General features: G+C 41.7%; 1 pseudogene; it reads left to right on the forward strand.

The window, feature by feature from the left end:
- LOC124657589 lies at positions 1–13,646 on the forward strand (annotated as a pseudogene).
- The last annotated feature ends 1,720 nt before the right edge of the window (positions 13,647–15,366 follow it).

The following is a 15,366-nucleotide window of genomic DNA, read 5'->3' on the forward strand; positions in this document are numbered from 1 at the left end:
ATGGCGGTGGCGGCGGTGGACCACCGCGGCCGGCCCGCCTCCCGTGCGTCCACCGGCCGCTGGAGATCGGCACGCTTCATCATAGGCAAGTCCATGCATACACTATAGTTCGATCCATGGATCCGCACGCGCGCAGTAGCTTCTGCTCGATGGATCCGCGATAGTTCGATCCGGTTAATTGGGCGTGATGATCGAATGCAGCGGTGGAGATGGCGGAGCGGTTCTCCTTCTTCGGGGTGTCTTTCAACCTGATCACCTACCTGACGGGGCCGCTGGGCGAGGGGGTCGCCGAGGCCGCGTCCGCCATCAACATCTGGAACGGCGTGGCGCAGCTGCTGCCGCTGCTCGGCGCCGCCGTCGCGGACTCATGGCTCGGCCGGTACCGCACCATCCTGCTCGCCTCCGTGATCTACATCCTGGTCAGTAACTCTGGTCCTCCTTCTTTGTTGCGCGAGTGGAGACAACTAGCCATTAATTACGTTATTTTAACTCTGCTTGCTAGACTCCTACTTACTGTAATTTACTTCAGAATTGTCCGAGTTGTTGAGAGTATAGTTCTCCCTCTGTTCACAATCAGATGGGGACTCTGGGTGTAGTGAAAGTCAGTTTGATTAGATACTTAAGTAAAAAATATTAACATCTACAATGTAAAATCTATAGTATTCGGTATTAAATTTGTCATTACATATATTTTTATACATTTCGTATTATGAATGTTGATATTTTCACCATATTTTCTATTAACTAAATTAAAACGTGAAGTAAATAAAAGGAAGGGAGGACTAGCATGTGCATGTTCTTTTTTCTTTGGTTCTAGTACGAATGTACGATGCCAGTAAAATACTAGAGCAAGAGCAGTAGGGTTGTTGATGCTGCATGCACATGCATATGGACATCACACAAATAAATAACTCGCTGCACCACATGGACGATGAGAAGAGAGCCGAATATTCTTCCGTTTTGAATTCTTTTTCTTTATGGAGGTTTGCTGGCTTCATCGGTCAATAAATAACGTTTACATGCAGTTCTTTATTTTCAAAGACTTAAAATTCGTATTCCAAAATTTAAAAAATCTGAAACAATATCGTAGAGGTGGCAATGATGCATGCTATAATTGGTGCAAAATTGATTTGTATTCTAGGCTAAATTGATAAAATCTGACAAAAGTAGTAGTCTTGAAATATGTACCATTCACTATAAAATTTGTCAGAATCTGTTATTTTTGTGTAGCCTAAAATACAAAGTAGTTTGTATTGATATTTTACACAATACATCATTGGATATCTCTAGAATTTTGATTCGGATTTTTTAAAATTTGAAAATCTGAATTCTGAGTGTTTGAAAATAAAGGGCTACGTGTAGCTCGGCCTCCATTTAAAGTTTTCCTACACCCTATAACTTTGTTTTGCATTAGATAAACTTTTTGAATTTTAATCTGCTTCATAGAAAAAGGTATCATTTATGAACTAAATTAGTTTCAGTTGTCTCGTCTTTGAGTTTACTTTCATATTGTATTGATTTGATACCATGTAAATTGTCAAATTTCAACAATATTAACCTAGAAAAAAACTAGAAATACCCTTATTTGTGGATGGATTGACTATGGAATTACCCGTTCTATCAAACAGTTACAATGTTTGATCAACCATGCTAAAAGCCGACTAATGGAACTTGCAACTTTCAACGATCATTTAAGGATGTTTATTTTATTTGTTTATCTTTGGACTTGAAAATTCTTACTAAATTGGCACTTCAAACTTTGTTACAGGCTTTAGCAATGCTCGCTCTATCGACATTGCTCTCCTCTAGGAGCGACAAGTGCGGGGACGCCAACACGCACTGCCCGTCGCCCTCCGGTCTACAGATGGCCGCCTTCTACACCTCCCTCTACATGGTGGGTCTCGCGCAGGGTGGGCACAAGCCCTGCGTCCAGGCCTTCGGTGCCGACCAGTTCGACCAGAGTGATCCCCGCGAGGCCGCCTCCCGGAGCTCCTTCTTCAACTGGTGGTACTTTAGCATAAGCGCTGGTACCGCCATCATGTTGGTGTTTCTCTCCTATGTACAAGACAACATCGGTTGGGCCCTCAGCTTTGGCATCCTATGTGCCATGATGGCCTTCTCCCTCGTTGTGTTCCTACTTGGAACCCACACATATCGGTACTATTACGTCTTCGGTAGTAAGCAGTGTAGACTGGTCGCTACTGCATGTGAAGCTTTCACGTCGTGGACAAGCAGCTGGAGAAAGCAGAAGCTGACCAATCCTCTTTTGGCAACATCGACGCTAGAATCCAGGTAATCCGAGTCTTCCCAAGGTTGGTGCAACAACGCGTCTAATGAGGCACCATTTGACATGCCTTTTCCAACTCTCCAGGTCGCACGCCGACGATGAATAGCATGAGGTGGTGATCACCCATGCGTACTGATACGTCCAAATTGCATCACTATTTTATATCATAATTTGCTGTTATTCATTGATATATTTCATATTGGGGCACAATACTTATGTTATTTCATCTATTTTGCATGTTTCATCATTATTGGAGGATTGAACACCGGAGCCAGGATTCTCGCTGGAAAAAGCACCGTCGAACGCAATATTTCGGAAGATCAACTCGGAAGGAAATTATACCAAAAATCCTATTTTTCAAGATGACGAAGGAAGCCGGAAGGAGGGGCCAGGAGGAGCCGGGGTGGGCCCACACCCTAGGGCGGCGCGGCCCATGCCCCCGGCCGCGCCGGCCTATGGTCCGGGGGCCCACGACCCCTTTCGCCTCCTTTCTTCGCGAAAACCTTCGTCCCGAAAACCTAAGCCGAAGGGGTACCTCGCGAAGAGTTACGGCCGCCTCGCGGGGCGGAGAACACCAGAGAGAAAAGAGCTCTCCGGCGGGCAGGAATCCGCCGGGGAAATTCCCTCCGGGAGGGGGAAATCGACGCCATCGTCACCGTCATCAAGCTGGACATCATCGCCATCACCATCATCATCATCTCCACCGTCATCACCGCCATCTCCTCCGCAGCACCTCGTCACCGCCGTAGCAATTTGGGTTTGATCTTGATTGTTTGATAGGGGAAACTCTCCCGGTATCGATCTCTACTTGTTGTTGATGCTATTGAGTGAAACCATTGAACCAAGTTTATGTTCAGATTGTTATTCATCATCATATCACCTCTGATCATGTTCCGTATGATGTCTCGTGAGTAGTTCGTTAAGTTCTTGAGGACATGGGTGAAGTCTAAATGTTAGTAGTGAACTATGGTTGAGTAATATTCAATGGTGTGATATTTAAGTTGTGGTGTTATTCTTCTAGTGGTGTCATGTGAACGTCGACTACATGACACTTCACCATTTATGGGCCTAGGGGAATGCATCTTGTATTCGTTTGCTAATTGCGGGGTTGCCGGAGTGACGAAACCTCGAACCCCCGTTGGTATATCGATGCAGGAGGGATCGCAGGATCTCGCAGTTTAAGGCCGTGGTTAGATTTATTCTTAATTACTTTCTTGTAGTTGCGGATGCTTGCAAGGGGTATAATCACAAGTATGTATTTAGTCCTAGGAAGGGCGGTACATTAGCATAGGTTCACCCACACAACACTTATCATAACAATGAAGATTATTTAGCCGTATGTAGTGAAAGCATTAGACTAAAATCCCGTGTGTCCTCGAGAACGTTTGGTCATTATAAGTAAACAAACCGGCTTGTCCTTTGTGCTAAAAAGGATTGGGCCACTCGCTGCAATTATTTCTCTCGCATTTTACTTACTCGTATTTATTTCATCCGTTACATCAAAACCCCCCGAATACTTGTCCGTGAGCATTTACAGTGAAACCTTCATCGAAACCGCTTGTCAACACCTTCTCGCTCCTCGTTGGGATCGACATTCTTACTTATCGAAGATACTACGATACACCCCCTATACTTGTGGGTCATCAAGACTATTTTCTGGCGCCGTTGCCGGGGAGTGAAGCGCTATTGGTAAGTGGGATTGGTAAGGAAAACCTTTACTCGTTGTGCTGATTTTATTTCTGCTCGCCGCTATAAGTCATTATGGAGAGATCTTCTCTTCATTTTCTATTTGGGAAATCTACTACTACCGCAACGGTAGTGGATGAGGCGCCATGTGAGGAAGTAATACCATATAAAATACCTACGAAAATTATTGAACATGTTATGGATAACCGCTATGAAGGGGATGGAACCGTCCATCCCGGTGATCATTTACTGTTTTTGCATGAATTATGCGGGTTATTCAAATGTGCAGGTATTGCTGTGGATGAAGTGAGGAAGAAATTATTCTCCTTATCGCTGTCCGGTAAGGCGGCGCATTGGTATAAATTACTCGGATAATGGGGATTCTCTTGAATGGAATGATATTGTGCCCCGGTTTTATTCTAAGTTCTATCCTCCAAGTGAAATTCATAAGGATCGGAATCGCATATATAATTTTTGGCCTCATGATGGAGAGAGTATTGCCCAAGCGTGGGGGAGATTGAAGTCTTTGATGCTCAAATGCCCCATTCATGAGCTTCCTGGTAATGTTATTATTGATAATTTCTATGCAAGACTTTCTTTTCAAGACAAGACTTTGCTGGATACTTCATGTTCTGGATCATTTACACGCAACAAAGAAGAGTTTAAAAGGGACCTTCTTGATCGAATCCAAGAAAATACTGAAGGTTGGGAGAACGACAAAGGTAGAGAATCAGGTATAATTTATGATTATAAATGCATTGAAGCTTTTATGGATACCGATAAATTTCGTAATATGAGTGCTACATATGGTCTTGATTCTCAAGTCGCCGTAAATCTTTATAAAGCTTTTGCCTCTCATTATGAATTGCCAAAGAAGAATTTTGATAAGTATCATGAACCGTATAAAGATAAAATTGATTCATCTATTAATAAGTGTGTTGTAATTGAAACCGCCGATCGCGTTATTCCCGAAGCTTATATTGAAAAAACTCCTTTCCCCGCTAAAATGAAGGAGTACTCGTTATAAATAGTGCGGTTCATAAAAGTGAAAAGAAACTCGTAGAACCCGAAGAACAAATAAAAGTTGAACTCGTCGTTGCAATAGTTAAAGATCTTGTGACCGAAAATGTGGAAGATGGTCATATTATTTTCTCGTGAAGATGCTTCTAATATTGTTTCACATCCTAATAAACCCAAACAAGCTAGTGTTCCTATGATGTCCGTTAAAATTGGTGATCATTGCTATTATGGATTATGTGATATTGGTGCAAGTGTTAGTGCTATTCCGTATGAGCTTTACACGGAGATTATGCACGAAATTGATTCTTGTGAACTTGAAGATATTGATGTGGTTATTCAGCTGGCTAATAGAGAAACTATTTCACCAATTGGTATTGTTCGAGATGTGGAAGTCTTATGCGGTAAGATTAAATATCCCGCTGACTTTTTGGTACTAGGTTCTCGTCGCTAGTGATTATTGTCCTATTATTTTTGGTAGACCTTTTCTAAATACTTGTGGAGCTATTATAGATTGCAAGAAAGAGAAAATTTTGACTAAATTTGCTGGTGAATCTTATGAGTTTAACTTCTCTAAATTTACTAAAACTCCTTATAAATCTGATTTGCCTAGTAATGATTTTAAAATGGAGCAATGTGCATCTATTGTTCTTGTTCCTAACAATCCTTTGCAGCAAGCATTTGGAGGATAGCGAGAGTGAAATTTTTAGGAAAGAAAGAGATGAACTTGAGGAAATTTTTCTTCGCCAACCTATTCTCAAGCATGATTTACCGGTGGAAGATTTGGGTACAACACCGCCACCAAAGGAAGATCCTGTTTTTGATTTAAAGCCTTTACCCGATAATCTTAAATATGCTCATATTGATGATAAGAAAATATATCCTGTTATTATTAGTTCTAAGCTTTCAGAGTTTGAAGAAGAAAGGTTATTGGGAATATTGAAGAAACACCGAGGAGCTATTGGCTACACTCTTGATGATTTAAAGGGGATTTCTCCATCTATTTGCCAACATGCTATTAATATGGAAGATGATGCAAAGCCCGTTGTTGAACCTCAACGTCGTCTAATTCCGAAGATGAAGGAAGTGGTAAGGAATGAGGTATTACGACTTCTTGAAGCTGGTATTATATATCCTATTGTCGATAGTAGATGGGTTAGTCCCGTGCATTGCGTTCCCAAGAAAGGAGGTATGACTCGTTGTGCCTAATGATAATGATGAGCTCATTCCTCAAAGAGTAGTTGTAGGGTATAGAATGTGCATTGATTTTCGAAAAGTTAATAAGGTTACTAAGAAAGATCATTACCCTTTACCATTTATTGATCAAATGTTAGAAAGATTGTCTAAAAATACTCATTTTTGCTTTCTTGATGGATATTCTGGGTTTTCACAAATTGCTGTTAAAGCTAAAGATCAAGAGAAAACCACTTTTACTTGTCCCTATGGAACTTATGCTTATAGGCGTATGCCTTTTGGTTTATGTAATGCTCCTGCTACTTTTCAAAGATGCATGTCTGCTATTTTTCATGGTTTTTGTGAGAGTATTGTAGAGGTATTCATGGATGATTTTTCTGTCTATGGGAATTCATTTGATAGTTGTTTGCGAAATCTTGATAAAGTTTTACAGAGATGTGAAGAAACTAATCTTGTTCTTAATTGGGAGAAATGCCACTTTATGGTTAATGAAGGAATTGTATTGGGACATAAAATTTCTGAAAGAGGTATTGAAGTTGATAGAGCTAAAGTTGAAGCAATTGAGAAGATGCCCTATCCGAGGGATGTTAAAGGTATTCGTAGTGTTCTTGGTCATGTTGGTTTTATAGGAGATTTATTAAAGATTTCTCCAAGATTTCAAAGCCTCTTACTAATCTCCTTCAAAAAGATGTACCATTTGTTTTTGATGATGATTGTAAGGAAGCTTTTGAAACTCTTAAGAAAGCCTTAACAACTCGCTCCTATAGTTGAACCCCCGACCGGAATTTACCATTTGAAATTATGTGTGATGCTAGTGATTTTGTCGTAGGCGCTCGTTCTTGGACAAGCGAGTAGATAAAAAACTGAATGTTATTCATTATGCTAGCAAGACTCTTGATGTCTGCTCAAAGAAATTATGCTACAACCGAAAAAGAATTATTAGCTGTAGTCTTTGCTTGTGATAAATTCAGATCTTATATTGTTGATTCAAAAGTTACTATTCATACTGATCATGCCGCAATTAGATACCTTATGACAAAGAAAGATGCTAAGCCAAGGCTTATTAGATGGGTACTTCTGTTGCAAGAATTTGATTTACATATTGTAGATAGGAAAGGTGCTCGATAATCCCGTTGCTGATAATTTGTCTAGATTGGAAAATATTGCTTATGATCCTGTTCTCGTTAATGATAGTTTTCCAAATGAACAATTGGCTGTAATAAAGGTGAGCTCGCGAGACAGTCCATGGTATGCTCGATTATGCTAACTTTATTGTTTCCAAGTACTTGCCTCCAACCTTTTCAGCTCAAAGCAAAGGAGGAAATTCTTTTATGATTTGAGGCATTATTTCGGGATGACCCACACTTATATAAAGAAGGAGTGGATGGTATTATGCGAAGATGTGTCCCCGAATATGAACAACAAGAGATATTGAGTAAATGTCATGGTAGTGCTTATGGAGGACATCACGCCGGAGAAAGAACCGCGCAAAAGGTTTTGCAATCAGGTTTTTATTGGCCAACTCTCTTCAAGGATGCGAGAAAGTTTATTTTATCTTGTGATGAATGCCAAAGGGTTGGTAATATCTCCATACGCAATGAAATGCCTATGAATTATACCCTTGTTATTGAACCATTTGATTGTTGGGGATTTGACTTCATGGGACCTTTTCCCTCTTCAAAAGGTAACACTCATATACTTGTTGCTGTTGATTATGTTACTAAATGGGTGGAAGCCATACCTACAAAAAGTGCCGATGGTGAGACCTCTTTAAAAATGCTTTTAGATATTATTTTTCCTAGATTTGGAGTACCTAGATATATTATGACTGATGGAGGTTCTCATTTTATTCATGGAGGTTTTAGAAAAACTCTTGCTAAGTATGGTATTAATCATAGAATTGCTTCCGCTTATCATCCTCAAACTAGTGGTCAAGTAGAGTTATCAAATAGAGAGATTAAATCTATCTTGCGTAAAACCGTTAATAAATCTAGAAAGAATTGGGCTAGTAAATTGAAGGATGCACTATGGGCTTATAGAACTGCTTATAAAAACCCCATGGGAATGTCACCTTATAAAATGGTTTACTGAAAAGCTTGTCATTTACCTTTAGAGTTAGAACACAAAGCTTATAGGGTCGTTAGAGAATTAAATAAAGATCCTAAACTTGCCGGTGATAAGAGGTTGTTACAATTAAGTTCTCTAGATGAATGGAGAAGCGAAGCTTATGAAAATGCTAAACTCTTTAAAGAAAAAGTTAAAAAATGGCATGATAGGAGGATCATCAAAAGAGAGTTTAATATTGGGGATAAAGTCCTATTGTATCGGTCTCGTCTCGCATTCTTTGCATGGAAATTACTCTCGAAATGGGAAGGACCATATGTTGTCGAGGAGGTGTATCGCTCAGGAGCAATCAAGATTAGCTCTCTCCAAGGCAATGCTACGCAAGTGGTGAATGGACAAAGACTCAAGCATTATATCTCGGGTGATTCCTATAATGTTGATGTTGATATTATTCAAGTGGAAACACCGGAAGCTTTCATCAAAGGACAAATTGACAGATCCGCCGTAACTCGACTTTGAATAGGTAACAAGCATCGGTAATGAAAAGTACGCAATTTACTTTCCGAACTATATTTTTGCTGTTTTTGGAAAATATGAGAAATTACGAGTTCGAAACGGAGTGGAAAGGACGCACGAGGGGGCGCCACCATAGGCCGGCGCGGCCAAGCTCGGGCCCGCGCCGACCTATGGTCTGGCCGCCCCGTCGCCCCTTTCCGACTCTGGTTCGATCTGGTACTTTCCTTTTGTCGAGAAAATTTTTGCTATATAATCCCCCGGACCCCCGGAGGTCCGTATATCGTTTTCTCGATGTGTTTTGTTTCGAGCCGTTTCTCGCCAGATCTGTTTTCAATCTAGGAGCACCATGGCCTCCGACAACAAGGGCAAAGGGCCTTCGAAGGAAGAAGTGAAAAGGGTGTCGTCAAAGCAGGAGCAACAAGTCGTGAGGGAGTAAGCAAGTCTTGGTGGGATCCGTTGATACTCGTCGTTCTTTCTCTCATAACTTGCAGGGGATCCTTACCCCCGCTCTCGGCCTCGACTCTTTCCCTCGCACTCGGAAGAAGCTCTACGGACTACCGAGTGAGTTTTGTGGTCAATACCGGGCTCTAAAAAGAGAAGTGGAGATACTCAGGTGGAGTGAGAATCACCGACTCCGTAGAATGTTGGGATACTACTTGATGCCCGTTACTGAGTTCGCCATCGCCGACTTCGGATAACAATGAATCTCTTCGAGATTTAGTGCAGATTTGCTAAGCCGAGAAGTCGAAGCTCGAAGGAGATCTGTAAGAAGCGCATGAGGGATTCATCACCACCATCTCCTCAGGAGTAATTCATCATCGGTATTGGCATCCCCTTGGTTTGTTCCAAGCTTGGGGGAGTGCCGCGGTATCACATTATCACTATCTTTTACTTTTATTGTCAAGTAGTATCATATCATGAATAGGGAAGTTATCGTATAGGATGGGTTGCGTTTGGAAGTATCTCTCCTTTAGTTGTCTATGTATCCCTTGGTGTGAGTTATCGATATGGAATATTAATGAGAAGTCTTATCATTTGCATATTGCACATCTTATTTTAGTTTGCATTCTCTACTATATGATTCGTCTTGTTGTTAGTATAGGTATCACTTTGGGAGCATTGAATAAATCTATTTGGTTTTGGCAAACTTAGCATTGGTCAATAGCAACAACACTTTGAGGTTTAAATAGAAAAGAGAAATACATGTAGATGTTTCATTGTCTTTCTTGTTAGCTCATAGCTCATTATTCTGAAGTTAAAATTGTTTGTGCTTACAAGGAAGATGCATGATTGTTTCTATAACATGTATATTTGTTTGTTTCCCTCGACTCTTATGCTTGCTAATTAACCTTGCTAGCCAAAGACTTGTACCGAGAAGGAATACTTCTCGTGCATCCAAACCTTCAACCAAACCTATGTCATTTGTGTCCACCATACCTACCTATTACATGGTATTTTCTCGCCATTCCAAGTAAATACTTCATGTGCTACCTTTAAACAATTCAAAACTTATTACTTCTTATTTGTGTCAATGTTTTATAGCTCATGAGGAAGTATGTGGTGTTTTATCTTTCAGTCTTGTTAGGCAGCCTCCACTAATGGACTAGTGGCTTCATCCACTTATCCTATAATTTTGCAATAAGAGCCGGCAACGGGTTCCCAGCCCCAATTAATTAACTTTCATTAATAATTCTCTTCACATATTTTGCCCTGATTCGTCAGTAAGCAACTTAATTTTGCAATAGACACTCCTCCATGGTATGAGATTGTTGGAAGGCACCCGAGGATTCGGTTAGCCGTGGCTTGTGTAAGCAAAGGTTGGGAGGAGTGTCAACCCTTAAATAAACTAAAATACATGTGTAAACAAAAGAGAAGAGGGATGATCTACCTTGCTGGTAGAGATAACGTCCTTCATGGGAGCCGCTCTTTGGAGGTTTGTTTGGCGAGGGGGTTAGAGTACCCGCTACCAGTCGTTGACAACAACAAACACCTCTCAAAATGTTACTTTTATTATCTTTATATGATTTCAAAACACAAAAAGCTCTAGCACATGATTTAATCCCTCGCTTCCTCTCGCGAAGGGCCTGTCTTTTACTTTATGTTGAGTAAGTAAACCTATTTCTCTCCATCTCAAGCAAGCATTTGAGTAGTTGTGATCAAACCATTATATTGTGATTTGCTACATCATGTCTTTTATTCTTCCTTGTTTAGTACAAGTTTTATCTGAATGAATATAGCTTTGCAAGTTATCAATGATTATGAAGAGACCATTATGATTGAGTATGCAAGTTGTGCCTTATAAACTTTAGTATGAGAGCGCCGCTCAATGAGATAAATATAATCTGTTAATTGTTCTCTGACCAAGAACGAAGTTTGCCATCACCAATGATGATTTCTTATGCACCTTTACTTGTGATTACCTTATACTTGTTTCAATATGAGTTATAAGAGATTGTTTACTATAATGTCCTGTGTGAATGAATATGATGCTTCTTGTCCGTATTTTATTTATCGACTCTTCACTCCATAAACATGTGGTCATGTCAATCGAGTTCGGCTTCGCTTGGGGACAAGCGAAGTCTAAGCTTGGGGGAGTTGATACGTCCAAATTGCATCACTATTTTATATCATAATTTGCTCGTTATTCATTGATATATTTCATATTGGGGCACAATACTTATGTTATTTCATCTATTTTGCATGTTTCATCATTATTGGAGGATTGAACACCGGAGCCGGGATTCTCGCTGGAAAAAGCACCGTCGAACGCAATATTTCGGAAGATCAACTCGGAAGGAAATTATACCAAAAATCCTATTTTTCAAGATGACGAAGGAAGCCAGAAGGAGGGGCCAGGAGGAGCCAGGGTGGGCCCACACCCTAGGGCGGCGCGGCCCATGCCCTGGCCGCGCCGGCCTATGGTCTGGGGGGCCCACGACCCCTTTCGCCTCCTTTTCTTCGCGAAAACCTTCGTCCCGAAAACCTAAGCCAGAAGGGGTACCTCGCGAAGAGTTACAGCCGCCTCCGCGGGGCGGAGAACACCAGAGAGAAAAGAGCTCTCCGGCGGGCAGGAATCCGCCGGGGAAATTCCCTCCGGGAGGGGGAAATCGACGCCATCGTCACCGTCATCAAGCTGGACATCATCGCCATCACCATCATCATCATCTCCACCGTCATCACCGCCATCTCCTCCGCAGCACCTCGTCACCGCCGTAGCAATTTGGGTTTGATCTTGATTGTTTGATAGGGGAAACTCTCCCGGTATCGATCTCTACTTGTTGTTGATGCTATTGAGTGAAACCATTGAACCAAGTTTATGTTCAGATTGTTATTCATCATCATATCACCTCGGATCATGTTCCGTATGATGTCTCGTGAGTAGTTCGTTAAGTTCTTGAGGACATGGGTGAAGTCTAAATGTTAGTAGTGAACTATGGTTGAGTAATATTCAATGGTGTGATATTTAAGTTGTGGTGTTATTCTTCTAGTGGTGTCATGTGAACGTCGACTACATGACACTTCACCATTTATGGGCCTAGGGGAATGCATCTTGTATTCGTTTGCTAATTGCGGGGTTGCCGGAGTGACGAAACCCGAACCCCCGTTGGTATATCGATGCAGGAGGGATCGCAGGATCTCGTAGTTTAAGGCTGTGGTTAGATTTATTCTTAATTACTTTCTTGTAGTTGCGGATGCTTGCAAGGGGTATAATCACAAGTATGTATTTAGTCCTAGGAAGGGCGGTACATTAGCATAGGTTCACCCACACAACACTTATCATAACAATGAAGATTATTTAGCCGTATGTAGTGAAAGCATTAGACTAAAATCCCGTGTGTCCTCGAGAACGTTTGGTCATTATAAGTAAACAAACCGGCTTGTCCTTTGTGCTAAAAAGGATTGGGCCACTCGCTGCAATTATTTCTCTCGCATTTTACTTACTCGTATTTATTTCATCTCGTTACATCAAAACCCCCGAATACTTGTCTCGTGAGCATTTACAGTGAAACCTTCATCGAAACTGCTTGTCAACACCTTCTGCTCCTCGTTGGGATCGACATTCTTACTTATCGAAGATACTACGATACACCCCCTATACTTGTGGGTCATCACGTACCTCCTCGAGGACGCTAAGGTTGTTCTCCGGTTGTTGCCCATTTGGTCGACGTTTCTAATCTATGCAGTGGCCTTCTCACAGACATCCACATTCTTCACGAAGCAAGCGTCAACCCTAGACCGGCGCGTTGGCCACCGGTTAGAAGTTCCCCCGGCTGCAATGCAGAGCTTCGTATGCATCACGGCAGTCGTCCTTCTGCCCTTGTACGACCGCGCCCTCGTGCCGCTAGCGCGCCGCTACACGGGACTTTCCTCCGGCATCACCATGTTGCAGCGCATTGGCACCGGGATGGTGCTCTCGCTCTTGTCGATGGTGGTGGCAGCGCTCGTCGAGACACGACGGCTCCAGGTAGCGATGGATGCTGGTCTCGCAGACTTGCCTGATGTGCCCATCCCAATGAGTCTATGGTGGATGTTACCGCAGTACGTGTTGGTCGGCGCAGCAGAAGTGTTCACCATGGTCGGTCTACAGGAGTTCTTCTACGACCAAGTGCCCGACAAGCTGCGTAGCCTCGGGCTGGCTCTCTACCTCAGCATCTTTGGCATCGGCAACTTCATAAGTAGTGGCCTCATCTCCGGCATCGATAGGGCGACGACCACGAGAGGGCAAAGCTGGATCTCCAACAATCTGAACCGCGGCCACCTCGACTACTTCTACTGGATCATCGCCACGCTTAGCGCCCTCGATCTCCTCTTGTATCTCTTCTTCGCGGTAACCTTCAAGTACAAGACGAAGGCATCAGTAATTGTAACCAGAATTTATTGAACCGATGAACTAATCAACTCAAATAAAAGTCCAAACTGTTGGAAAAGGCTATACAATGTATTTTAACATTTTGGCTCACGGTCTAGACTATGGATGTACATGAAAACCTTAGACGCGAGATCACATCTATTTTTATATAAAATAGTGCGTTGGAAGGTTTTGATCCCGAGATCGTGTGCCTCTGATATCATATTAAACAGTCGGCACTTCTCCGTTTTGGCAAGCTAGATTAGAGCAATTCCAATAGTGTAGCCAACTGCTGGCTATAACAAGATGACATGTCATTTGTAGTCATCATATAGCTAACATGTAGAATAGTTGGCTATAAGAATGAAGCACGTGCAAGAGCTGGCTATTGCATAGTAGCCCACCTCCCTTCTCTCTCCTCTTATCTCTCTTCCAACTCATTTAAAATATATTATTTAATGTCTTATAGTCAGCTGACTAGACTCTATTGTACTTGCTCTTAGCTTGCCACCGTAACGTTTTATGTTGAGAAACGAAAGCAGTATATAAAGATGCACTTGTTTCAGAAGCTTCCGATTGATTTTTGAAACCATGTACACAATCTTTATTACTACATAGAAGATATAAGTTTTGAAGTTATGGTAGCACTCAGAAAAACCAGGAACAAAATCCGGCAGGTAATGAGCGCAAACACAACATTTTGTTGTCACCATGTCACCCGCATTTTTTTTGAAAGCATGTCACCCGCATTTTGTTAGACTACCCTTTGTGAAAACGACATATTTGCACGTGCTTCAAATCAAAATCTTAACCTTTTTGTTTATTTTTTTTCGAAATGGGGTTGCCCGGTCTATTGCATCAAAGTGACGCATATAGCTTTTTATTGCCTTATTTCAAAGTAAGTATCTTAGTTTTAGCAGCTCATGGGTGCATAAAGTTGGACACTTGAATCAACAAGTGAAAAAAAGGAGAAAATGAGTACAACGACACGACATGCCGTGATTCTATGGGAGAGACTTGTATAGGATCTCTCCATTAGGTAGGATCATAGGATCAACCCAGAAAAAACATACTTTGAATAGGCGAAAAAATCTGAAAATAATAAACAGCATGCATATAGGTTGTATCTACAACTCCAAGAAATTTCAGCCTAAAATCTGATCTACACTTGGAGAAACAAAAAAGACAAATTCTATCGTGAATAGTGTCAGATCTGGTTGAGTAGTATTTCACACTATTCACACTCAGATTTATCTTTTTGTCTCTCCAAATGTATGTCGAATTTGAAGTTGCAAATTTTGGCGTTGCATATATAACATAGCTGTGTGTTGTGATTTTTTTTCAGATTTTTTCAACAAGTTTTGTCTTTGCAAAAAAATTGATCTCATAGATCCTATCTAAGACCTGATCCTACCCAAGTCTTCCCCGTGATTCTATCATGCAGCCGCCAGCCACACCGGTTGAAGCATTTCGAGCAACCATCTCCAAGCTGTCGCACTCACAATCCATAGTCCGGCCGTCGAGAAGCCAACCTGACGGCATGCTCACATTTGGCTGCCTGTGAGGCGGACCCGAGGGAGACGTGCCATATCATTTGGCTGCTTCTCGAGCTGGGTCAGCTAGGGAGACACATACTTCTAGATGAATTTCTGAGAAGTCGATCGAGTTGATAAAATTTGAGTTAAGAGTGTTTAAATCGTACACTTATTTTCGAACCAAAAGCCGTATCATTGGTTTGCCTCTGGAGCTGGGT

The sequence above is a fragment of the Lolium rigidum genome, chromosome 5 (genome assembly GCF_022539505.1).
Source record: "Lolium rigidum isolate FL_2022 chromosome 5, APGP_CSIRO_Lrig_0.1, whole genome shotgun sequence".
Classification (NCBI taxonomy): Eukaryota; Viridiplantae; Streptophyta; class Magnoliopsida; order Poales; family Poaceae; genus Lolium; species Lolium rigidum.